This window comes from Lolium perenne, chromosome 6 (assembly GCF_019359855.2).
Source record: "Lolium perenne isolate Kyuss_39 chromosome 6, Kyuss_2.0, whole genome shotgun sequence".
Taxonomy (NCBI): domain Eukaryota; kingdom Viridiplantae; phylum Streptophyta; class Magnoliopsida; order Poales; family Poaceae; genus Lolium; species Lolium perenne.
In genome coordinates, this window is record NC_067249.2 from 2831141 (window position 1) to 2857460 (window position 26320).

General features: G+C 42.3%; 1 pseudogene; it reads right to left on the reverse strand.

The window, feature by feature from the left end:
- Positions 1–998: 998 nt before the first annotated feature.
- LOC139832044 (uncharacterized) lies at positions 999–25914 on the reverse strand (annotated as a pseudogene).
- Between the last annotated feature and the right edge of the window lie 406 nt (positions 25915–26320).

The window sequence follows — 26320 nt, forward strand, 5'->3', positions numbered from 1 at the left end:
GAAGAAGCTGTCACAAGTCGGGCTGTAGTCGGGATGCCACTGGGGATTCCTCCGCTGCTCAGGCGTGAGCTCGAAATAGTAGTGGTTCGTGATGGCCATCTCGCGTGGCACACCTAGAGGGATAGGAGGGACCGGTACGCCTCCGACGCTCAGCAACCAGCCGGTCGGGACGCGGTACCCTGGCGGGCAGGGGTAGTTCGAGGCGCAAAGCGCCTCCGCCTCCCGGGGTGTTAGACATACGATGGAAGCCATGGGAGAGAATGATGAGGTTTGCAGATATGAGTCTACATGTGATATGTAAATGGAGGCCAAGCCTACATATATATAGTGGAAAAATGGCGGGAAGACGGAGGCGGGAACGCGGGAAGAAAATAGGCGGGAACGCAGTGGCGCGCGAAACTTTCATCCCGGGTGGAGGCTCAAACCGGGACAAAAGACTGGGGGAGGCTTATCTAGGAGGGCCTTATCTGGGGGGCTAACGTGCGGGTAACCTTTTGTCACGGCTGGTGGGTGCAACCGGGACTAAAGCTATTGGCAGGATAAGGATGTGTCGGTAACCTTTTGTCACGGTTGGTGGGTGCAACCGGGACTAAAGCTGTCGGCAGGATAAGGACGCGTGGGTGGACGCACTGCTCGATGAGATAAAGCATGTAGCGCACGACGCCCTGTCGAAGGAACAAGACAAAGTAGAAGCGGTGCCGTGCCTATAAAAGGAGCGTCGATACGCCTTGCCAAGCAGATCAACAAGCCAAGCACAGTTTCATTCCCATGGATGAAGGAAAGGGTTGGGAAATCTCCCGTGGCGCAGCTTCTCGAAGATGTCGTTGGTGCACACGCCCTACGGCATCTTCGGAAGCTGCTCCTCGGAAAAATTTCCCTGCAAGCCCGTGAAAGACTCCGTCTCCTCTAACAGTGTTGGGGAAAGGGTTCTCATTATTACATAAATGTAGAGATTGTCTTGGGAACTATATATGAAGAATACATTATTACATCGCCATCTAGTGCTGTGATTTTCTACGCCGTAGCCATGGAGAATCTTCATCATTTAGCAAGATGCTTGGGTCAATTTTCACCGTGAAGGGCGGAATTTCTTTAAACTTATTATAATCTTCTGACATGTCTATCTTGTCATCCACTCCCACGATGTTTCTTTTCCCCGAAAGAACTATGTGGCGCTTTGGCTCCTCGGTTGATGTATTCTTTTGTTGTTTTCTTTTTCTCGATTTGCTAGACATGTCCTTCGCGTAGAAAACTTGAGCCACCTCGTTGGCTAGGACGAATGGCTCGTCCATGTACGCAAGATTGTTGGGATCCACTGTTGTCATACCGTACTTATCGTCTACCTGTACACCGCTGAGCTTCACCCATTTGCACCGAAACAAAGGGACCTTAAAAGTGGGTCCATAGTCAAGTTCCCATATCTCCTCTATGTACCCATAATATGTGGTGGTCTACCCATTCTCGTCTTTTGCATCGAAGCGGACACCACTGTTTTGGTTGGTGCTCTTTTTATCTTGGGCGATCGTGTAAAATGTATTCCCATTTATCTCGTACCCTTGGAATGTACATATGTTTGAAGATGGTAACCTGGCCAACAAGTACAGCTGCTCTCCAACAGTGGTGTCACTCATGAGATGTCTTTGCAACCAACTGCCGAAGGTATTCATGTGTTGACGTGTAATCAAGGACTCGGGCTGGCCCTGGTTTATTTCTCGTAAAACATTCTTATGTTTCTCGATGTACGGAGCCACCAAGCTGGAATTGTATAGAACTGTGTAGTGTGCTTGATTGAAAGAAATCTTGTCCCTGCACACTGTTGCTTTCCTTCCTAGTGTGCCTTTTCCAGTCAGCCTCCCCTCATACCAAAATTCAGGAACACCAATCGGCTTAAGGTCAGGAATAAAGTCAACACAAAACTCAATGACCTCCTCAGTTCCGTAGCCCTTTGAGATACTTCCTTCCGGCCTAGCTCGGTTATGAACATATTTCTTTAAAACTCCCATGAACCTCTCGAAGGGGAACATATTGTGTAGAAATACAGGACCGAGAATTCTAATCTCTTCAACTAGGTGAACGAGGAGGTGCGTCATAATATTGAAGAAGGATGGTGGGAACAACAACTCGAAGCTGATAAGACATTCTACTACATCTTCCTGTAATCCTGACAAAGTTTCTGGATCCATTACCTTCTGATAAATTGCGTTGAGGAATGCACATATCTTCACAATGGCTAGTCGAACATTTTCTGGTAGAAGTCCCCTCAATGCAACCGGAAGCAATTGTGTCATAAGCACGTGGCAGTCATGGGACTTTAGGTTCTGGAATTTTTTCTCCTTCATATTTACTATTCCCTTTATATTCGACGAGAAACCAGACGGAACCTTGATACTGAATAGGGCTTCAAAAAATATCTCCTTCTCTTGTTTGGTAAGAGCGTAGCTGGCAGGCCCTTCAAACTTCCCTGGATGATTGCCGTTTCGTCCTTTATGACGTTCCTGGTCCTCCCGTGCTTCTGTTGTATCTTTTGTCTTCCCATACACGCCCAGGAAACCTAGAATATTCACACAAAGATTCTTGGTCAGGTGCATCACGTCGATTGCAGAGCGGACTTCCAGGACTTTCCAATATTCTAGCTCCCAAAAAATAGATTTCTTCTTCCACATGGGCGCGTGTCCGTCAGGGTCTTTCGGAACAGGTCTACTGCCTGGACCCTTTCCAAAGATAACATTTAAATCGTTGACCATGTCAAATATATCAGCACCACTACGGGGGATAGGCTTCGGACAGTGGTCTGCCTCGCCATCGAAATGCTTGCCTTTTTTCCTTAAGGGATGCTTGCGCGGAAGGAAACGGCGATTGTACGGGTACACAACTTTTCTGCTTTTTCCCAAATATTTACTTTCAGTCTCATCTAAACAGTGTGTGCATGCATTGTATCCTTTGTTCGTCTGTCCTGAAATGTTACTAAGAGCAGGCCAATCATTGATGGTTACGAATAGCAATGCTCGTAGGTCAAATTCTTGCTCGTTGTGCTCATCCCACACACGTACACCTGGTTTGGCCCACAACTCCAAAAGTTCATCAACTAATGGCCTTAGGTACACATCAATGTCGTTGCCGGGTTGCTTTGGGCCTTGGATAAGCACTGGCATCATAATGAACTTCCGCTTCATGCACAACCAAGGAGGAAGGTTGTAGATACATAGAGTCACGGGCCAGGTGCTGTGACTGCAGCTCTGCTCCCCAAAAGGATTCATGCCATCTGTACTTAGACCAAACCATAAGTTCCTTGCCTCACCTGCAAAATCTGGGAACTCTCTCCCGATGTTTCTCCACTGCCGACCATCAGCGGGGTGCCTCAACATCGCGTCTTTCTTACGTTCTTCCATGTGCCATCGCAACAACTTGGCATGCTCTTTGTTTCTGAACAAATGTTTCAACCGTGGTATTATTGGAGCATACCACATCACCTTCGCAGGAACCCTCTTCCTTGGTGGCTCGCCCTCAACATCACCAGGGTCATCTTTTCTGATCTTATACCGCAATGCACCGCATATCGGGCATTTATTCAAATTCTCGTACTTCTCACCGCGGTAGAGGATACAGTCATTAATGCATGCATGTATTTTCTGCACATCTAATCCTAGAGGGCAGACAAGCTTCTTTGCTTCATACGTACTGACGGGCAATTCGTTATTTCTTGGAAACAGCTTCTTTAGTATTATCATCAATTTTTCAAATCCCGAGTCAGTCACACCGACCTCTGCCTTCCATTTCAGCAATTCCAATATGCTACTCAGCTTTCTCTGCCCATCTTCACAACCTGGGTACAACAATTTGTGGTGGTCCTCTAACATCTTGTCGAACTGCAACCTCTCCTTATCCGTGCCACAATCTCTTCTTGCATCAGAAATGGCCCGACGAAGATCATCATCAACAGGATCATCTGCTGCCTGTTCTTCACCTCCTTCTTCTTCATTGTCTTCCATTGCAGTATCATCGCATTCAGAGAACATAGATCGGTACTGGTCATCGTTATCTTCTTCTTCATCGCCGTCTTCCATCATAACCCCTTCTTCTCCGTGCTTGGTCCAAACATTATAGCTGGACATGAATCCAAACCGAAGCAGGTGGCTCTTAATGTCTCTTGAGCAAGAGTAATCCTTCTCGTTCTTACATTTCAGACATGGACAGCACATAAAACCTTGCTTCGACTTGTTGGCCTCGGCCACAAGCAGGAAAGAATTCACGCCCTCTCTGAAAGCGGGAGCACATCGGTTACCGTACATCCATGGATGACTCATCTGCATCATAAGTACAGTTATGTATCAGATGCAATCACTTTGCTAAAATTAGTATTGTACGGACTATGTATATAAGAGAAAATAGTTGCTAACCTTTTAGGATCAAAAAGAGGAAAAATCTTATCAAATAAAATCAAGTGGCATCCCTCATACACATTTCATCAAACACCTCTTGTGCACAGGAAGAAAAAATGAGCTAGCATACACCTCCACCTTTCACCACCAAGGAAAAAAATGTAGGGAGGTGGGGGGGGGGGGGCTGGCTGTGTGTATATATAGGCATGGCCCTTTTGTCGCGGGCCGTATTACGAACCGCGACAAAAGGGGTGCTGGCAGGCGGCGCCAAAGCTCAGACCCCTTTTGTCGCGGGTGGTGATACGGCCCGCGACAAAAGGGCGCGACAAAAGGCCCGGCTTGCTCGGAATGATTCCGGGGCGACGTGGCCACGCCATTTGTCGCGGGTACAATCGCGCCCGCGACAAAAGGCTCCCACGGAAGCCTGTTTTCTACTAGTGCCTATTTTATGATGGATTCAATTTTTGTATGGATGACTGAAATCATGTGGGGTGATTATGATGTGTATATGACTATGTAATCATTTGGGAACATTTATGTTGGCCATTTATTCATAATATTTTGATGTGTATTACGGCTATGTAAACATAGGAATTTTTTTGTAGTACCTATGTATGATTGTTGAGACAAACTAGCAAGGTGGCCCTCGCAAATGCAAGGGCATCATTTTTAATTTAACCAAAAGTGTTACTCCCTCCATCACAAAAAAAAAGATGCTTACAATGGATGTATCTACACACTAAAAATATGTCTAGATATAATCGTATTTAGACAAACTTGAGCAGCTTTGTTTTTTGGGAACGAAGGGATTATTTATCTTTGCATTCTTTTTTTCTCATTCAATATAGTATTGCAAACAAATACACTATATTTTAGGGACATAAATTATGTCATTATTTTTGTTAAATATTAACATGTTATGAGGAAATAACAAAAGAGAATAATAAGAAATATTTATGGGCATCAATGGGTGCCAACTAACTGGCATTTTATGATAATATAGTATCTCATGTGCCCATAACTTATCATATTAGTAAGGGTAGAATCATAACCACAAAATATGAAGGTCCATGAAATCAAATACATGAGCATATTAATCCTAGAATGACTCTCCAATGGTCCAACAACTATCCAGTAAATCTTTGGCTCCTAAGTGCTTCAGAAACTAATTACCACACTTAATATCACAATAAGAACTAAGCTTTGTTGTTTTCCCTGTCTATATTCAGGAGCATGCTATAGGACGCAACAGCTAGGTTGTGTGTCGTCTGCATTAAGATGGTGATCTCTCATCTTGCACTTGTGAAAATAAAAAATTTCAGTTTATATGAGACATGTTCCAGTCTAATAATTAGCCAAGTATGTCCTAATCATAGTGGAGCAAATATGTCAAAGGTAATTAATATGTTGATCTAGTCATTTTTTAGTTTCTTTGTCAATTCGAAGCATTAAATTTATACCTTAAAGAAAAAAAAATAAGACTTGTAATCTCTCACTTCGTGTGTGATGAGCAAAAAAATTTGTATGCTAAACTTCATCTCTTCAAATATATGGTTTTTTACGGAAATGCACTTTTGATCCCAGGTGTAGATGCTCCTTTTATTCAAAAAATAAATTTCAAAATTTCAGAAAATTCGGGAACAAAATTGTGCTCATATATCTCCACATTCTACATGCTCACTTAGAGTTTCGTAAGAAAAAAAAATTACGTGGCCTGTGTAAAAAAGACAAACAAATACCTCTCAAAATGCCTTATTTTAGCACTAAATTTTGTCTTTTTTGCACAAGACACATAAGAATTCAATTTTGCATGAAACGACTTCGTGAACACGTAAGATGTAGAGATGTATGCTCAACATCTTCTTTTGAAATATTTTAACATTATTTAATATGTTTAAAATGTATTTTAAATATAGGGAGCATATACACCCAGGAGCAAAAACACCATGTCTGTTTTTTTTATCAGATCATAGCATTTGTGTACTCAAATCGTGTTATAATTCCTATGTATATCTATGCTTCGATTCCAGCTCGTTGACTTGAAATCGACGGGAACGCTGCTGCTAAGAAAATCGCCCGGCACGGGTGTGCTTAGGAACACTTGGACGCTCATCTTTCACTTCTAGATGGCTGGAGGCGTGCGTAGGAACACTTGCACGCTTACTTTTCACATCTAGATGGGTAGAGGCGTGCGTAGGAACACTTGGATGCTCACCTTTCACATCGAGATGGGCGGAGGTCTGGGAAAAAGTACTAAGATAACACACATTTTTTCCACCGCCCGCTAGAACATTCAAGCGAAGGAAACACAAGAAATTTTCATCATAGGTACTCGGGTATTTCACCGGTTGCCATAAAAGGACCACCACATGACATGAGTGTGCAAGAAAACACAATATATAAGAAATTTCTTATGTTTCCTTCGCTTGCAGGGTGTATCGATGTTCGTCAATCACCATAGAAGGATTGCTAGCTTCACTAAGATATGTGCATAAGAGGTGCGAACGCAATACAGTTATGATTGTCATTGTTTTTTTCTCTCATCCATGAGTAAACTCTTAGCCCTTTTAATCTAAACATCTCAACCCTTTGTTTTTTGTTGTCTCAAAAATGAAAATTGCTAATTCTAGGGTTGAGGTTTTATACGTAGTTTTATAATATCAACCTGCTAAACCTTACGTATATACAAATTAAGTGACAAATAAGTTTATCAGAACATATGTTTTTTATCTTCCATGTTAGAAATATACTGTAGCGACTTTGATATGGACGTGGATATACTGCACCCAGGTGCCTTCTTTTAGAAAACAAAATGAAAATTTTACTTTTGAATTTCTAAAATTTCAAAAAAATATTTCAGGGATCCGTATACATGCTCCATATATTCATGCAAATTTTTGGTCGAAAATCGTTTTGTTTTGTGCTCTAAAAAACAAATGTTGACTGTATATAGGAGTAAAAATACGTATTTTTTGTCAGAAATTTGTCTTTTTATATGTTCTAAAATATATATTTTTTTAAATAAAATTTCTGGAGTAAAGTCTGGATACATATATCTAGCCATATATTTTACGGCTATTTTTTCTTGAAGAGTTGAAAGTATGATTTTGAATTTTTTGAAAAAATGTCTCTCGAGATATACATATCAAATTGAAATAGAATCCTAGAAGACCACGTTGGTCATAGCTAATCCCAATTTGGGCTGATCGTATTTCCCATGCATGTCCTTATTTCCATAAACTACATGGATGTGGGCCTAAATTCTTAGGTAGCAAACTTAAATCTGGATGGGGCTGATTCATGTGCTACACATTAAACGTGACATGCCATATCGTGTGTTTCCATAAAATATATTCTTGTACGTAAAATCTTTAAATCTTGTCCATTAAAATTATTGATCCAACGGTTAAAATAATTCTGATGATGTGGATCAACGTAGTGTCTCTATTTTAGACCCACGCATCTTATTTTTAGTATATAATAGATTGGTATGAAGAAATTCTCCCATATGAATATGTATGAGATGAATTGGTATGAGACAATGCTCTCATACTTGCTTAGAACCAATAGTTATGTTGGTCCGTACTAGCAAAAAAGTTTAATGTCTTATTATTTTCAATGTAGTATGGTGTGGCTTCTCGATGATTACTTATACAATGAACACCGGGCCTATGTGAAATCCAAGAAGAATATGGTAATATAAATTTTTTTGGTAGTTTATATTCTTTTTGTCTAGTTCAAATGGATATGATGTAAAACTCTAACTTGTCTGTTTGCAGAACCTTCGACCCTTGAAGTCTCACGGGGCCTCCATGGGTGACATGCCATACGACGAGTGCTACATACCGTACAATGAGACGCTATGTCTCCTCCGGTTCATCCATCTTGTGAGCCGGTCGATGCCAAACCTGAACGATGCGGCAATCAATGCACTTGTCGAGCGTTGGAGGCCGGAGATGCACACTTTCCACCTCATGACCGGCGAAAGGACCTCTACTCTTCTGAATGTTTTCATGATTCTTGGACTTCCTATTGAGGACGGGCCTCTGTGTATGAGCACAAATTTTGGCGGGTGGTCTCTAGCAGCTGGAGGCGCTTATTGGTATGGCTCCTGAAGGAACCGAAGACACAAGTAAAAATAGAGTTCCAGTAGGAACTACATACAACTGGATTAGAGCATCTCCAGTCGCGTCCCCCAAAGGGATTTGGGGCGCGCCGGACAAAAAAACATTCCCATCCGCGTCCCCCAAAGCTGCTTTTTGTCCGGCGCGGCCCGATACGGTGTCCGGCGCTCCGAGCCCGTCCCCGCTACACAGGGGACGCTCCGGGGATGCCGGACACACCGAAAAGCGAGGCGGGGAGTGGCAGGGCCGACGCGTCAGCGGCACATTGAATTTTAACCTAACCATCGCCTACCTCACGACAGAAGTTATTGGCGCGCAGCGATGGTGCAGTTCCCGCAGAGGTGCAGTGAAACGTCTCATCGCGCCTAGCTCTGTGTGCCGGCATTAATGAGCGCCAGCGCTCCCCCGCCTCCCTCTGGCCTATAAAAAGGGCCGCCTCTCATTGTCCCTCTCACACACAAACCCTAGCGCCTCTCTCCCCAACCCTAGCCGCCACCATCTCAAGAGTCGATGCCATGGCTGGTAGAGGCGGAGGCCGAGCTCGCGGCCGTGGTCGTGGTCGTGGCCGCGGCAGAGCTGCACGCTCGCCGTCGCCTGCGACGCCGTCGTCGTCCTCATTGTCGGACATGCAGGACGAGGAGGGGCCCGTGCTGTTCGAGTTCGTCGTCGTCCTCAAGGGCGACCCACACGCCATCCAGAGGCTGCCGGACACCTTCGCCGACTTCGTCGCCGGCGACGGGCGCCCGGGCTCGCTGCATCTGCGGGAGGATGCCTGCGGCTGCTGCCGGTGGATCGTGGACGTGATCTACGACGCGCGCGGCAAGATGTACCTCCACATCGGATGGGAGAAGTTCGCGCGCTACCACCGCCTCGAAGCCGGCTTCGTGCTCGTGTGCTCCTACTTTGGCAACAGGGACATGAGCGTCAAGGTGTTCGACGAGACGCGTTGCCGCCGGCACTACCACGGCGACATCGCCGAGGAGGACGACGACTGATGAGTCTTGTTTCTTCGCAGCGAAAATATGCACGGAGGTTTCTGGTTGTTCTTCCTCGGAAGAACCAACAGGGGCACCATCAACAGCTGGATTTTCCAGTTTGGGTGACTGGGTGTGCCCTCGAGTGTTCTTTCTTGGCAGCGAACACACGAAACCTTCGATGCCTGGCCTAGTTAGGTTTAGTTATTTTGCAATATTTTATATTTGTGTCAACCATCGTTCAAACTATGTATTAGTTTGTGGAAAACCATGTTCCAAACTATGTCTTCGTGTAAACAACGTTCCCAATTATGTATTAGTTTGTGAAATGTTTCTTCTCTTTATTGAAATAAAAATGCAAAAAAAAACAAAAAGGAGAGTATTTTAATGTTTGGGGGCGGCGTTTGGGGGACGCGGCTGTGGAGTGACGTCCCCCAAACGCGGCACGAACGAAACACGTCCCCCAAACGCTCAATCCGGCGCCGTTTGGAGGACGGTTTGGGGGACGCGACTGGAGATGCTCTTATAGACCAGTTCCCACATTGCCCGGATGGAGCTCATGATGATGTGATCAAGACGATACTAAACCAGGTGTGGGGCCCACCACACTGGCAGGAGGTATACCACCTGATTGTTCATGCTACACCACCACGCATGGCGCCATGCCGTTAGGCGCTAACGAAAAGGGTTAGCTTAATAAAATAGTTTCTGGGGAAGTTTATTCTTTTAATTTTTTCAGCCTTTAGGTTAGTTCTGTCCATTTTACGGGGGATCACCCTAAAGTTGTTTGGGAATTTTTTTTAAAACATGTACAGTGAGTTGCCTCACTGTGTATATTTTTATTAATTTTTGTTTAAGTAGTATCTAGCAAATATACAAAGTGCTGGAGAAAAGCACTTAAAGAATGTAAAAAAGCTAAGCTAGTTTGGGAATTTGTTTACGCGTTACTTGATTGCACGGAAACTGAAACAAACATGTTTTATTGTGATCGGGTTTCGCTGTAATCAAGTTGCGTTACAAAATAGCAAACCAAACACGTCCTGTAGCGTTTAGGTTAAGACTAGAGTGGGTGTGACAGAAAATTAAATCGTCAAGTGCGTTTGGATGATTGGGCTGGATGCAGAACTCTCCAACGCCAGCGCAGGATCATGCATTCGTCTGGTGGCGTGAGATTTACATGATGACATAGGGTTTATTATGTCTGTATCGACTAGGCGACTGACCAATTTTACGCGGTATAGATGCTGGTGGTTCACTGTCACGGTGACATGGAGCACACACTGCAACTAAAACAACATACATGACGCTGGTCACGCCCATCGTCCCATGGATTATTGCAAATTGTGAACGAAATGTCAAAAGTAGACGTAGGAGACAGATACCTATGTTGATTTAGTGGCGCGAATTTTTATTTGATGGCACATCCTGTCTTATTAGGTGTCGTATATATGCTCGCAAGTTTTCTGTAGCCATTTGCGTGTGTGAAACAAAGACAAGGCTTGCATCGAAACAAGGATGCATGGACAAATTAATTACCCACGACTGCTTAATAACTTGCCGCCGGACATAGTACCAGGCTTCGGCGGCGCCATTATTATGAAGCTTACTGTGGTCATATAAACCTGGTACAAATTGGGCAACAAGGACAGGGTGGTTCATGCTGATTCCTTCAAAATCATTGGTGGCGCTACACCGATATCAAGTCCTGCTTGTTTAATAAGATTTACTCAAAACTAATTACTTTCTCTCACGGAGTAGAAACTAGTGGTGGCTGATTATCTTATGGGCCGGCAGCTTCTCTTTGCCGATTACGCAAAACTAATTAATTACCTTTCCCCTTACGGAGGTACTCCCTCCGTTCCAAAATGTAAGGCGTCTAAGAATTAGTTAAAAGTTAATATTTTTTTAAGTTTGACCAAGTTTATACTAAAAAATATAAATATTTACAATACTGAATCAACATGAATATATTCACCATAAAGTATATTTTCTTAATACGTCCATTCGATATTGTTTTTTAAGTTTGACCAAGTTTATACTCAAAGGTAATGTTTTTTAAGTTTGACCAAATTTATACTCAAAAATATAGATATTTATAATACTGAATCAACATGAATAGATTCAATATAAAGTATATTTTCTTAATATATATTTTTTCTAAGTATTGGATTAAAGTTAGTAAAGTTTGACTTTTGACCAATCCTTAGATGCCTTACATTTTGAGATAGAGGGAGGACAAGGATAAAATTCCTGAAAGTGATATGAATATTTGGTTTCCTTCTTTTGGGTTTCTAGAGTGGCTTATAGGTTCTCAATCGGAGAAGCCTAAAGAAATTGTCTCCTTATGGGCAGCTTTTTCCCACCGTTATTAGGGCTTATAGTGCAAATTTGGCGGCATGGAGAAGCGTCCTGAGATCAGCTTTCCGAGCTCCTCAACAGTTAAACCGGAAAAGGCACACGAAAATAGCCCTAATTTTCACGCATATTATGTCAGAAGTGCCACCGTCGGACCGAACAGTTTTCCCCCAGATTTCCTTCTGTCCCCAGCACGAACTAGCCCAACCCGTGCGCCTCCCTCTCCCTTTTGTCTCTCACGCACCCACGCATCTCCAGGCGAGCGCTGCCGCCGCATCTTCACCCGAACCCGCCTCCTCCTACCCCGCTGCCTCAGTTCCCCTCCGCAAGTCCGGCGAATTCGCTCGCACACCAGCCTGCACGAGCTCGCCCTGCTGCCACGGTTCCCCGCACAACCTTGGCCGCCCACCCAAAGGAGCTCGCCCTCCCACCGCTCTCCCGCCCACAAGAGCTTGCCCGAGCTTCGCCTGCAGGAGCTCGTCCACCCGCAGGCAGCGCCGCTCGTCCTACTTGTTTATGCTGTAGCTGGTTGGGCAAGACTGGGGCTCGTGCAAATGCCGCACTGGAGATTATGTTTTTGTAGCTACCGGTCGATCAGCCTTCACTAGTAGAAAACAGACCTTTCGTCAGGCCCCTTTAGTCCCGGCCATAGTATGGGCCGGGACTAAATGCCTGGCCACGTTGCCCCGAATTCGCCCACGCTTACGACACCCTTTGGTCCTGGTTCATTAGGAACCTTTTGTCCCGGTTACACCAACCGGGACTAAAGGGGTGGCGGTAGGCTTCCTCCGGGGCAACAGCCAACCGGGACTAAAGGGAACCTTTAGTCCCGGTTCACTTTACCAACCGGGACTAAAGGCTTTCTACGTTTTTTTCTCCCCACGCACCTCTACCCCCACCCCCCCTCTTCCCGTGGATCGCCTTTTTTAGCTTTGTAAAATACAAAAGAAAATGATAGAAAATTAAAAAAAATCTTTTGAGATTCCTGTATGTTACGCAACCTACTATTAGGGGAAATTAAGAAATTCGAATTTCGACAAAAAAGTTTAGAAAAAGGTAAAACATCATTAACTTTTGCATACGACGTCGGAAAAAACGTATAATATATCAAAATGATCGTGGGAAAAAGTTCCAAATTCACCGGGGTTTACCCGGTTAGACAATTTTTAAATGCTCAAAATTTCAAATAAAAATATGAAAGCAGAAAGATTTTAGTTTTTGCCAGAAATTCAGGATTTTATATTTTTTTATTTTTAAATTAATAATTGCATCCTGCATAAAGATTACTATTACTTAACCATAAAGTTAGCCAATTTTTATATTTTCAAATTTTTAGGTTTGGCAAAAAAAAAATTAATTATAATATAAATTAAAAAATTTAATATTTATTTATTCAAGATTATTATTACATCATTACTTTTGTTCATTAAAAGAATATTTAGAATTCAAACAAGAAAGAAGTGTGACATCGACCAACATGTTAATATGATAGATATGATACTAGTGTCAACAACATGCGCGCGAAGCACTTGGAAGCGGGACGGGAAGAAACTCGGAAGTTAAGCGTGCTAGTGCTGTAGTAGTGAGAGGATGGGTGACTGAGCAGGAAGTTTGACCACGGGTAAGTGATTTAACTAGAGATTAAGTGTAGTTAGAGACTAAACTTGTCAAATAACTGAAATACTCCCTCCGATTCATATTAATTGACTTCAATATGGATGTATCTAGAACTAAAATGTGTCTAGATACATTCATATTAGAGTCAATTAATATGAACCGGAGGGAGTACTAGAAATTCTGAAAAAATAGAAACATAAGAGGGAGTGAAAAATAATTAGAAAAAGAATGAATTAAAAAAATTAACGAAATAGCCTTTAGTCCCAGTTGGTGTTACAAATCGGGACTAAAGGTCCTCCGCCCCTGACATAGGCATGCCTAAGGGGCATGTCGCATACATACCCCTGGTTTACCCTTGGAGCACAAAGCTCGAAGACTTGAAGGCCCAGGTGTAGGGATTCGTAGCATAGAAAACAAAAAATTTCCTACCGCAAGAATGAATAACAAGCCAAGATCTAATGTAGTAGTTGGTAGCAACAAGGTGAAGATCAACATACCCTTGAAGATCGCTAAGCGTTAACGAGATAGATCTTGTGGTTGATATAGTCGATCACTTGCCGCTTGCAAAAGCGCGTAGAAGATCTTGACGGTGCTACAGTCGTGCAGCACCTCCGCACTCGGTCACACGTACGGTGTTGATGAAGACGTCCTTCTCCCCGTTCCAGCGGGCAACGGAAGTAGTAGATCCTCCTCGAAATCCCGCCAGCACGATGGCGTGGTGATGGTGGTGGTGGAGATCTCCGGCAGCGCTTCGCCGTAAGCACCGCGGGAGAAGATGGAGGAGGAAGAGGCTAGGGTTTGGGAGAGGGGGCACTTGGGGTGCCGGCCTTGGGTGCCATTGGGTGGTGCGGCTGCGGTGGTGGCCGGCCCCTCCCTCTCCCTCTCTTTATATAGGTGGAACCCCCTAGGGTTTGCCCTGCTGTCTACAGTTGACGTGGGAGGTAGAAATCTCTGTGGTGTAATTTTCCTGTTCGATCCCCGGCAACGGCGCCAGAAAATAGCTTGATGTCTACGCACGCTTCTATTCCTGTAGACAGTGTTGGGCCTCCAAGAGCAGAGGTTTGTAGAACAGCAGCAAGTTTCCCTTAAGTGAATCACCCAAGGTTTATCGAACTCAGGGAGGTAGAGGTCAAAGATATCCCTCTCAAGCAACCCTGCAATTTAGATACAAGAAGTCTCTTGTGTCCCCAACACACCTAATACACTTGTCAGATGTATAGGTGCACTAGTTCGGCGAAGAGATAGTAAAATGCAAGTGATATGGATGAATATGAGTGGTAATAACAATCTGAAATAAATATGGCAGCAAGTAAACATGTAGCAGAACTTGTTGGAAACGGTGTTTCAATGCTTAGAAATAAGGCCTAGGGATCATACTTTCACTAGTGGTTACTCTCAACAATGATATCATAAAGGAATATAAATATAAGCACTTCACTATGCTATTCTGAACTACTCTCTGGCTGGATAACGAACACTAATTCACCATGTAGAGCTGCAAAAGCAAACCTTAAAGATGTATTCCCAAGTACTAATAAACACCCCACGCTGTCACTGTGAGCATTCATAGGAGGTACTAACACACCACAATTTCATAGAGACATCCAACTCAAATCATAACCCAGTGAACAAGTATTCTGTGAAATATAGCCTAAGAGACCCACACGGTGCACACACTGTCACCTTTACACACGTGGGACAAGGAGTCTCCGGAGATCACATAAGTAAAATCCACTTGAATAGCATAACGACATCTAGATTACAAAGCTCATCATATGGATCTTAATCATGTAAGGCAGCTCATGAGATCATTGTATTGAAGTACATGGGAGAGAGAGATGAACCACATAGCTACCGGTAGAGCCCTCAGCCTCGGGGGAGAACTACTCCCTCCTCATCATGGGAGACAGCAATGGCGATGAAGATGGCGGTGGTGTCGATGGAGATGACTCCGGGGGCAATTCCCCGTCCCGGCAGGGTGCCGGAACAGAGACTTCTGTCCCCCGAAACGGAGTTTCGCGATGGCGGCGGCGCCCCTGGAGTCTTTCTGGAGTTTCATCGATTGGTATCAGGTTTTTAGGTCGCGAGGGACTTTATAGGCGAAGAGGCGATGTCGGTGGAGTCCCGAGGGGCCCACCCCATAGGGTGGCGCCACCCCCCCTCCTGGCCACGCCGGCTGATGGGGAGGAGGCCCTGGGCCTCCTCTGGCCTGGCCCTTCTGGCTCCGTGAGTCTTCTGGCGAAATAGAATTTCTGTGATTTTTCTGGATTTTCCCGAGCACTTTGGTTTTTGGGCCTTTTCTGCAATAAACAGACATAATAAACAGAAACTGGCACTATGGCATCTTGTTAATAGGTTATTCCAATAAATGCCATAATATGATATAAAGTGCATATAAAACATGTAGCTATTGGCATAAAACTAGCATGGAACATAAGAAATTATAGATATGTTTGAGACGTATCAAGCATCCCCAAGCTTAGTTCCTACTCGCCCTCGAGTAGGTAGACGATAACAAGGATAATTTCTGAAGTGACATGCTACTATCATAGTCTTGATCAATACTATTGTAAAGCATATGAGATGAATGAAGTGATTCGAAGCAATGGTAAAGACAATGACTAAACAACTGAATCATATAGCAAAGACTTTTCATGAATAGTACTTTCAAGATAAGCGTGAATAAGTCTTGCATAAAAGTTAACTCATAAAGCAATAAATTCTTAATAGAAGGTTTTGAAGCAATACAAAGGAAGATATAAGTTTCAGCAGTTGCTTTCAACTTCAACATGTATATCTCATGGATAATTGTCAACACAAAGTAATATGATGAGTGCAAATAAGCAAGTATGTAGGAATCAATGCACACAGTTGACACAGGTGTTTGCTTCTAAGATAGAAAGAAGTAGGTGACCTGACTCAACATAAAGTAAAAGAAAGGCCCTTCGCAGAGGGAAGCATGGATTACTATTTTTGTGCTAGAGCTTTTATTTTAAAAACATAGAAACAATTTTGTCAACGGTAGTAATAATTCATATGTGTTGTGCATAAGACATCCTATAAGTTGCAAGCCTCATGCATCGAATACCAATAGTGCTCGCACCTTATCCTAATTAGCTCAAATTTCCATGGATTATCATTGCATTACATATGTTTCAACCAAGTGTCACAAAGGGGTACCTCTATGTCACCTGTACAAAGGTCCAAGGAGATAGATCGCATTTGATTTCTCGTTTTTGATTGATCTCAACTTGAGGACATCCATACCGGGACAACATAGAAAACAGATAATGGACTCCTCTTTAATGCATAAGCATTCAACAACAGATAGTATTCTCATAAGAGATTGAGGATTAATGTCCAAACTGAAACTTCCACCATGATACATGGCTTTGGTTAGCGTCCCAATGTTCTTCTCTAACAATATGCATACTCAAACCATACAACTCATGGCAAATCACCCTTACTTCAGACAAGACGAACATGCATAGCAACTCACATGATATTCAACAAAAGTTGATGGCGTCCCCAGAAACATGGTTACCGCTCAACAAGCAACTTATAAGAAATAAGATACATAAGCGACATATTCTTTACCACAATAGTTTTTAAGCTACTTTCCCATGAGCTATATATTGCAAAGACAAGGAATGAAATTTTAAAGGTAGCACGCAAGCAATTTACTTTGGAATGGCAGAGAAATACCACATAGTAGGTAGTTATGGTGGACACAAATGGCATAAGTTTTGGCTTAAGGTTTCGGATGCACGAGAAGCTTTCCCTCTCAGTACAAGGCTTTGGCTAGCAAGGTTGTTTGAAGCAAACACAAGTATGAACCGGTACAGCAAAACTTACATAAGAACATATTGCAAGCATTATAAGACTCTACACTGTCTTCCTTGTTGTTCAAACACCTTTACCAGAAAATATCTAGACTTTAGAGAAACCAATCATGCAAACCAAATTTTAACAAGCTCTACAGTAATTCTCCACTAATAGGTTCAAACTACATGATGCAAGAGCTTAAACATGATCTATTTGAGAGCTCAAAACAATTGCCAAGTATCAAATTATTCGAGACCATATACCAATTACCACATGAAGCATTTTCCGTTTCCAACCAAATAGTAATAAATGCAGCAGCTTTCAACTTTTGCCATGAATATTAAAAGTAAAACGAAGAACACAAGTGTTCAAATGAAAAAGCGGAGCGTGTCTCTCTCCCACACAAGCATGATAGGATCCAATTTATTCAGAGAACTAAGATAACAAAACGAAAATAAAAACACACAGACGCTCCAAGTAAAGCACATAAGATGTGACCGAATAAAAATATAGTTTCACTAGAGGTGATCTGATAAGTTGTTGATGAAGAAGGGGATGCCTTGGGCATCCCCAAGCTTAGACGCTTGAGTCTTCTTGAAATATGCAGGGATGAACCACGGGGGCATCCCCAAGCTTAGACTTTTCACTCTTCTTGATCATATATCATCCTCCTCTCTTGACCCTTGAAAACTTCCTTCACACCAAACTCAAAACAAACTCATTAGAGGGTTAGTGCATAATAAAAAATTCACATGTTCAGAGAGGACACAATCATTCCCAACACTTCTGGACATTACCCAAGGTTACTGAAGTTTAATGGAGCAAAGAAATCCACTCAAACACAGTAAAAGAGGCAATGTGAAATAAAAGGCAGAATCTGTCAAAACAGAACAGTCCGTAAAGACGAATTTGTTCGAGGCACTTAACATGCTCAGATGAAGAAGCTCAAATTGAATGAAAGTTGCGTACATATCTGAGGATTACTCATGAATTTTTACAGAATTTTTAGATTCTCCTACAGAGAGAACAGCGCAATTCGTGACAGCTAAAAATCTGTTTCTGCGCAGAAATCCAAATCTAGGATCAACCTTACTATCAAAGACTTTACTTGGAACAACAATGCAATAAAATAAAGATAAGGAGAGGTTGCTACAGTAGTAACAACTTCCAAGACACAACAAAACAGTAGAAAAATAAAAACATGGGTTATCTCCCAAGAAGTGATTTCTTTGTAGCCATTAAGATGGGCTCAGTAATTTTAATGATGCTCACATAAGGATGAGAGTTGAAGCAAAGAGAGCATCAAAAAGCAAGTATGAAACAAATTTAAGCCTAACCCACTTCCTATGAAAAGGAATCTTGTACACAAATAAATTCATGAAGAACAAAGTGACAAGCATAGGAAGATAAAACACGAGTAACATCAAAATTTTCAGCATGTAGAGAGGTGTTTTAGTACCATGAAAATTTCTACAACCATATTTTCCTCTCTCATAATAATTTCCAATAGCATCATGAACAAACTCAACAATATAACTATCGCATAAAGCATTCTTATTCACATGCATAAAAGTATCATTACTCTCCACATAAGCATAATCAATTTTATTAGTAATAGTGGGAGTAAAACTATCGCAACCATCATTGTAATCATCATAAATTGCAGGCATGGTATAATCATAATAAACTTTATCCTCCATAGTAGGTGGCACCAAAATACCACTATCATTATAATCATCATAAATGGGAGGCAAAGTATCATCAAAGAAAATTTTCTCCTCAAAACGTGGGGGACTAAAAATATCACAACCAGCTTCCCCAAGCTTAAATTCTTCCATAGCATTAGCAATAATAGTGTTCAAAGAGTTCATGCTAATAACATTGCTACAACTATTTTGCAAACAAAGTTCCATGGGTTTTTTAATTCTCTCTTCAAACACATCATGTCCTAATTCAATATAAAGTTCATAAAGATCTCTAATTTTGTTGTTGTTTTCCATTAAGCCTAACTAGTGAAAAATAAAAACAAGAAACAAAAAGATATAATTGCAGGATCTAAAGGAAATAGCTTCGAGCACTCACACACCGGCAACAGTGCTAGGAGATAGCTTAGTAGTCGGAGGATGTGAATACCTTTTACCTTACCTCCCCGGCAACGGCGCCAGAAAATAGCTTGCTGTCTACAGTTGACGTGGGAGGTAGAAATCTCTGTGGTGTAATTTTCCTGTTCAATCCCCGGCAACGGCGCCAGAAAATAGCTTGCTGTCTATAGTTGACGTGGGAGGTAGAAATATCTGTGGTGTAATTTTCCTGTTCGATCCCCGACAACGGCGCCAGAAAATAGCTTGATGTCTACGCACGCTTCTATTCCTGTAGACAGTGTTGGGCCTCCAAGAGCAGAGGTTTGTAGAACAGCAGCAAGTTTCCCTTAAGTGAATCACCCAAGGTTTATCGAACTCAGGGAGGTAGAGGTCAAAGATATCCCTCTCAAGCAACCCTGCAATTAAGATACAAGAAGTCTCTTGTGTCCCCAACACACCTAATACACTTGTCAGATGTATAGGTGCACTAGTTCGGCGAAGAGATAGTAAAATGCAAGTGATATGGATGAATATGAGTGGTAATAACAATCTGAAATAAATATGGCAGCAAGTAAACATGTAGCAGAACTTGTTGGAAACGGTGTTTCAATGCTTAGAAACAAGGCCTAGGGATCATACTTTCACTAGTGGTTACTCTCAACAATGATATCATAAAGGAATATAAATATAAGCACTTCACTATGCTATTCTGAACTACTCTCTGGCTGGATAACGAACACTAATTCACCATGTAGGGCTGCAAAAGCAAACCTTAAAGATGTATTCCCAAGTACTAATAAACACCCCACGCTGTCACTGTGAGCATTCATAGGAGGTACTAACACACCACAATTTCATAGAGACATCCAACTCAAATCATAACCCAGTGAACAAGTATTCTGTGAAATATAGCCTAAGAGACCCACACGGTGCACACACTGTCACCTTTACACACGTGGGACAAGGAGTCTCCGGAGATCACATAAGTAAAATCCACTTGAATAGCATAACGACATCTAGATTACAAAGCTCATCATATGGATCTCAATCATGTAAGGCAGCTCATGAGATCATTGTATTGAAGTACATGGGAGAGAGGGAGATGAACCACATAGCTACCGGTAGAGCCCTCAGCCTCGGGGGAGAACTACTCCCTCCTCATCATGGGAGACAGCAACGGCGATGAAGATGGCGGTGGTGTCGATGGAGATGACTCCGGGGGCAATTCCCCATCCCGGCAGGGTGCCGGAACAGAGACTTCTGTCCCCCGAAACGGAGTTTCGCGATGGCGGCGGCGCCCCTGAAGTCTTTCTGGAGTTTCGTCGATTGGTATCAGGTTTTTAGGTCGCGAGGGACTTTATAGGCGAAGAGGCGATGTCGGTGGAGTCCCGAGGGGCCCACCCCATAGGGTGGCGCCACCCCCCTCCTGGCCGCGCCGGCTGATGGGGAGGAGGCCCTGGGCCTCCTCTGGCCTGGCCCTTCTGGCTCCGTGAGTCTTCTGGCGAAATAGAATTTCTGTGATTTTTCTGGATTTTTCCGAGCACTTTGGTTTTTGGGCCTTTTCTGCAATAAACAGACATAATAAACATAAACTGGCACTGTGGCATCTTGTTAATAGGTTAGTCCAATAAATGCCATAATATGATATAAAGTGCATATAAAACATGTAGCTATTGGCATAAAACTAGCATGGAACATAAGAAATTATAGATACGTTTGAGACGTATCATGCCCCAAAACCAATTTGAAGTCCAACTCCAAAGCTGCCATAATAGGGAAACCTAGAAGGAGTGGGATTGCTCCCCTTCCTTGTTGTTTGGCCGGCCAAGGTGGTGGAGTCCACCATGGACTCCACACTCCCTTGGTTGGCCGGCTAGGGTTGGTGGAGTCCAACCGGGACTCCACCTTCCATGATGATTTATTCCGGATGCTTCTAGAACCTTTTAGTACCTTCCATAAATGCACCGGATCATTTCCAAACTTGGAATATGACTTCCTATATATGAATCTTATTCTCCAGACCATTCCGGAACTCCTCGTGATGTCCTGGATCCCATCCGAGACTCCGAACAACATTGGAACTCCATACCATATTCATATCTACTTAACAACATCAAAACCTTAAGTGTGTCACCCTACGGTTTGCGAACTATGTGGACATGGTAGAGACACTTCTCCGATCAATAATTAATAGTGGGACCTAGAGATCCATAATAGCTCCCACATATTCAATGATAACTTCGTGACCGAAAGAACCATTCACATAAAATAACGATTCCCTTTGTCGCGCGATACTTTACTTATCCGAGGTTTTGATCGTCAGTATCTCTATACCTAGTTCAACCTCCTCTCCGATAAGTACTCTTTACTCGTATTGTCATATGACATCCCTTGTGACCTAGTCACATGCTTGCAAGCTAATTGGATGGCATTCCACCGAGAGGGCCTAGAGTATATCTATCCGTCATTTGGATGGACAAATCCCACTATTGATCCATGTGCTTCAACCTATACTTTCTGAATACTTAATGCCACTTTTATAACTACCCATTTACGAAGTAGTGTTTGATGTCATCAAAGTATTCATCCGGTGTAGCTGATTAACATGATCTCATGGTCTAAGGAATAAGTTACTATGTAGCTAAAAGCTTGTAGCAGAACGAACCAAATGACTTGATCATATGCTATCCTTACTATGGGTGTATGTCCATCACATTATTCATTTAATGATATGATCTTGTTATTAATAACATCCAATGTTCATGATCATGAAACTATGATCATCTATTAATCAACAAGCTAGTTAAAAAAGAGGCCTACTAGGGACTCTTTTAAGTTTACAAAACACACAAGTATTACTGTTTCCGGATAATACTATTATAGCATGGGATGTAAACATTTATCATAAACAGAAAGCTATAAATAATAACTATTTTATTATTTCCTCTTGGGTATATCTCCAACAGTCTCCCACTTGCACTAGAATGAATAATCTAGATTACATGGTAATGTACCTAACACCCATGGTGTTCTGGTGTTGGTCATGTTTCGCTCTAGGGAGAGGTTTAGTCAACGGATCTGCCACATTCAGATCAGTGTGTACTTTGCAAATCTTTATGTCGCTGTCTTCAACATACTCGCGAATAGAATGAAAACGTAGCTTGATATGCTTCAGCTTCTTGTGTGACCTTGGCTCTTGTGCATTAGCTATGGCACCCATGTTGTCACAATAGATGGTCATCGGGTCCAATGCACTAGGAACCACACCAAGCTCAGTAATGAAACACTTCATCCATATTGCTTCTGATGAAGCCTCCGAAGCAGCTATGTATTCTGATTCAGTTGAAGATTTCCCCACAACGCTTTGCTTAGCACTCCTCCAGCTTACTGCTGCACCATTCAAAATAAAAATGTATCCAGATTGTGATTTAGAGTCATCTGGATCAGTGTTCCAACTAGCATCGGTATAACTGGTTACAGCAAGCTCTTGGTCACCTCTATGACAAAGAAACATATCCTTAGTCCTTTTCAAGTACTTCAGTATATTCTTGACCGATGTCCAGTGTTCCATTCCTGGATCACTTTGATATCTGCTGGTAAAACTAACAGCATGTGCGATATCCGGTCTTGTACACAGCATGTGCGATAGAGCTTATGGCCGAGGCATAGGGGATTTTGTTCATCTTTTCTCTTTCTTCTGCCGTAGCTGGACTTTGAGTTTTACTCAAGGTCTTACCTGGTAACATGGGCAAGAACCCTTTCTTGCTTTCATCCATTCTAAACTTCTTTAGAATCTTATCCAGATAAGTACTCTATGAAAGCCCTATTAAGCGTTTTGATCTATCTCTATAAATCTTGATGCCTAAAATATATGCTGCTTCTCCAAGGTCCTTCATTGAAAAACACTTATTCAAATAACCTTTTACACTCCCAAGAAGTTCTATATCATTTCCAATCAATAATATGTCATCCACATATAGTATTAGGAATGTTACAGAGCTCCCACTCACTTTCTTGTAAATACAAGCTTCTCCAAAAGTTTGTATAATCCAAAGTCTTTGATCACCTTATCAAAGAGTCGATTCCAACTCCGTGATGCTTGCTTCAGTTCATAAATGGAACGCTGTAGTTTCCATAGCTTGTCAGCATTTTTAGGATCACCAAAACCCTTGGGTTGTACCATGTACAACTCTTCCTCAATGTCACCATTAAGGAACGCCGTTTTGACATCCATCTGCCAGATTTCATAATCGAAAAATGCAGCGATTGCTAACATAATCCTCACAGACTTAAGCTTCGCTACTGGTGAGAAAGTCTCATCGTAGTCAACTCCTTGAATTTGTCGGAATCCTTCCGCGACAAGTCGAGCTTTATAGACAGTAACATTACCATCAGCATTTGTTTTCTTTTTGAAAATCCATTTATTCTCAATAGCCTTGCGGCCATCGGGTAAGTCCACCAAAGTCCATACTTGGTTTTCATACATGGATCCCATTTCGGATTTCATGGCTTCTTGCCATTTATTGAAATCTGGGCTCATCATTGCTTCTTCATATGTCTCAGGTTCATCATTGTTGTCTACCAACATGACACTCAACACGGGATCATACCAATCAGGAGTGGCACGAACCCTTGTTGACCTGCGAGGTTCTGTAGTAACTTCGTTCGAAGTATCATGATCATTATCATTAGCTTCCTCTCTTATTGGTGCAAGCGGCACAAGAACATCTTCCGATGCTGCGCTACCCTCAAGTCCAAGAGAAGGTTCAATAACCTTGTCGAGTTCTACTTTTCTTCCAGTCACTTCTTTCAAGAGAAACTCTTTTTCAAGAAAGGATATGTTCTTAGCAACGAAGATTTTACCTTCGGATCTGTGCTAGAAGGTATACCCAATTGTTTCTTTAGGGTATCCTATGAAGACGCATTTCTCCGCTTTGGGTTCGAGCTTGTCAGGTTGTAACTTCTTTACATAAGCTTCGCAGCCCCAAACTTTAAGGAACGACAACTTAGGTTTCTTCCCAAACCGTAATTCATACGGTGTCGTTTCAACGGATTTAGATGGTGCCCTATTTAAAGTGAATGCGGCTGTCTCTAATGCATAACTCCAAAAAGATATTGGTAAATCTGTAAGAGACATCATAGACCGAACCATATCTAAGAGAGTTCGATTACGACGTTCAGACACACCATTGCGCTGTGGTGTTCCCGCCGGTGTCAATTGTGAAAGTATTCCGCATTTCTTTAAATGCATGCCAAACTCATAACTCAGATACTCGTCTCCACGATCATAACGTAGAAACTTAATCTTCTTGTTACGTTGATTTTCTACTTCACTTTGAAATTCCTTAAACTTCTCGAAAGTTTCGGATTTATGTTTCATTAAGTAGATATACCCATATCTACTCAAATCATCCGTGAAAGTAAGAATATAACGATAACCACCGCGCGATACTACACTCATTGGTCCGCACACATTAGTATGTATGATTTCCAATAAGTCTGTAGCTTGCTCCATAATACCAGAGAATGGAGTCTTAGTCATTTTTCCCATCAGACATGCTTCGCATCTATCAAGTGATTCAAAATCAAGTGATTCAAGTAGTCCATCAGAATGGAGTTTCTTCATGCGCTTCACTCCAATATGACCAAGACGATAGTGCCACATGTATGTGGAATTATCATCAGTTTTTAATCGTTTAGCATTAATGTTATAAACATGTGTATTACTACTATCGAAATTTACCAAGAATAAACCATTCATCTCAGGTGCATGAACATAAAAGATATTATTCATAAAAATAGAACAACCTTTATTCTCAGACTTGAATGAATAACCGTCTCGCAATAAACAAGATCCAGATATAATATTCATGCTTAACGCAGGCACCAAATAACAATTATTTAGATTTAAAACTAATCCCGACGGTAGATGAAGGGGAAGCGTGCCGACTGCGATCACATCGACCTTGGAGCCATTTCCAACGTGCATCATCACCTCGTCCTTTGCTAGTCATCGTTTAATCCATAGTTCCTATTTTGAGTTACAAATATGAGCAACCGAACCAGTATCAAATACCCAGGAACTACTACGATTACTAGTAAGATACACATCTGTAACATGTATATCAGATATACCTTTCTTCTTGATGTTGTCGTTCTTCAGATCTACCAAGTACTTAGTGCATTTCCGCTTCCAATGTCCTTCTCCTTTGCAGTAATAGCACTCAGTATCAGGCTTAGGGCCAACCTTGGGTTTCTTAGGAGGCGCACCAGCTTTCTCGCCGCCCTTCTTGGATTTAACCTTTTCCTTAGGCTTGCCCCGTTTCTTGAAACTAGTGGTCTTATTGACCATCAACACTTGATGATCTTTCTTGATCTCCACTTCAGCAGTTTTTAGCATTGAAAAGAGTTTAGGTAACGTCTTGTTCATGCATTGCATATCGTAGTTCGTCACGAAGTTCTTATAACTACGTGGCAGTGATTGGAGGAAGCGATGAATCCCCAAAGCATTAGGAATCGTTATTCCCAAATCTGGGAGATTCTTTGCATGCCCAGACATTTTGAGCACATGCTCGCTAACGGAGCATCCCTCTTCCATTTTACAGGTAAATAACTGTTCAGAGGCTTCATAGCTTTCCACGGCCGTATGAGTTTCAAACTTTCAAATATCATTTTGAGCTCACTGATTATATCATGAGGGTCGCGGTTCTCGAAGCATTTTTGAAGCTCTGACTCTAATCCATAGAGCATGGCACACTGAACTGTGGAGTATTGAGTCTTCTGGGTGAGGTAAACATTTTTAACCTCATCCTAATCAGTCTCTGTAGGTGGATTACCCAGCGGTGCATCGAGCACATGGAGCAGTTGTCCAACAGTGAGGACAATCCTCATGTTACGGAACCAATCCGTAAAGTTGCTTCCATTGTTTTTCAGCTTTTCTTTCTCTAGGAACGAATTGAAATTGA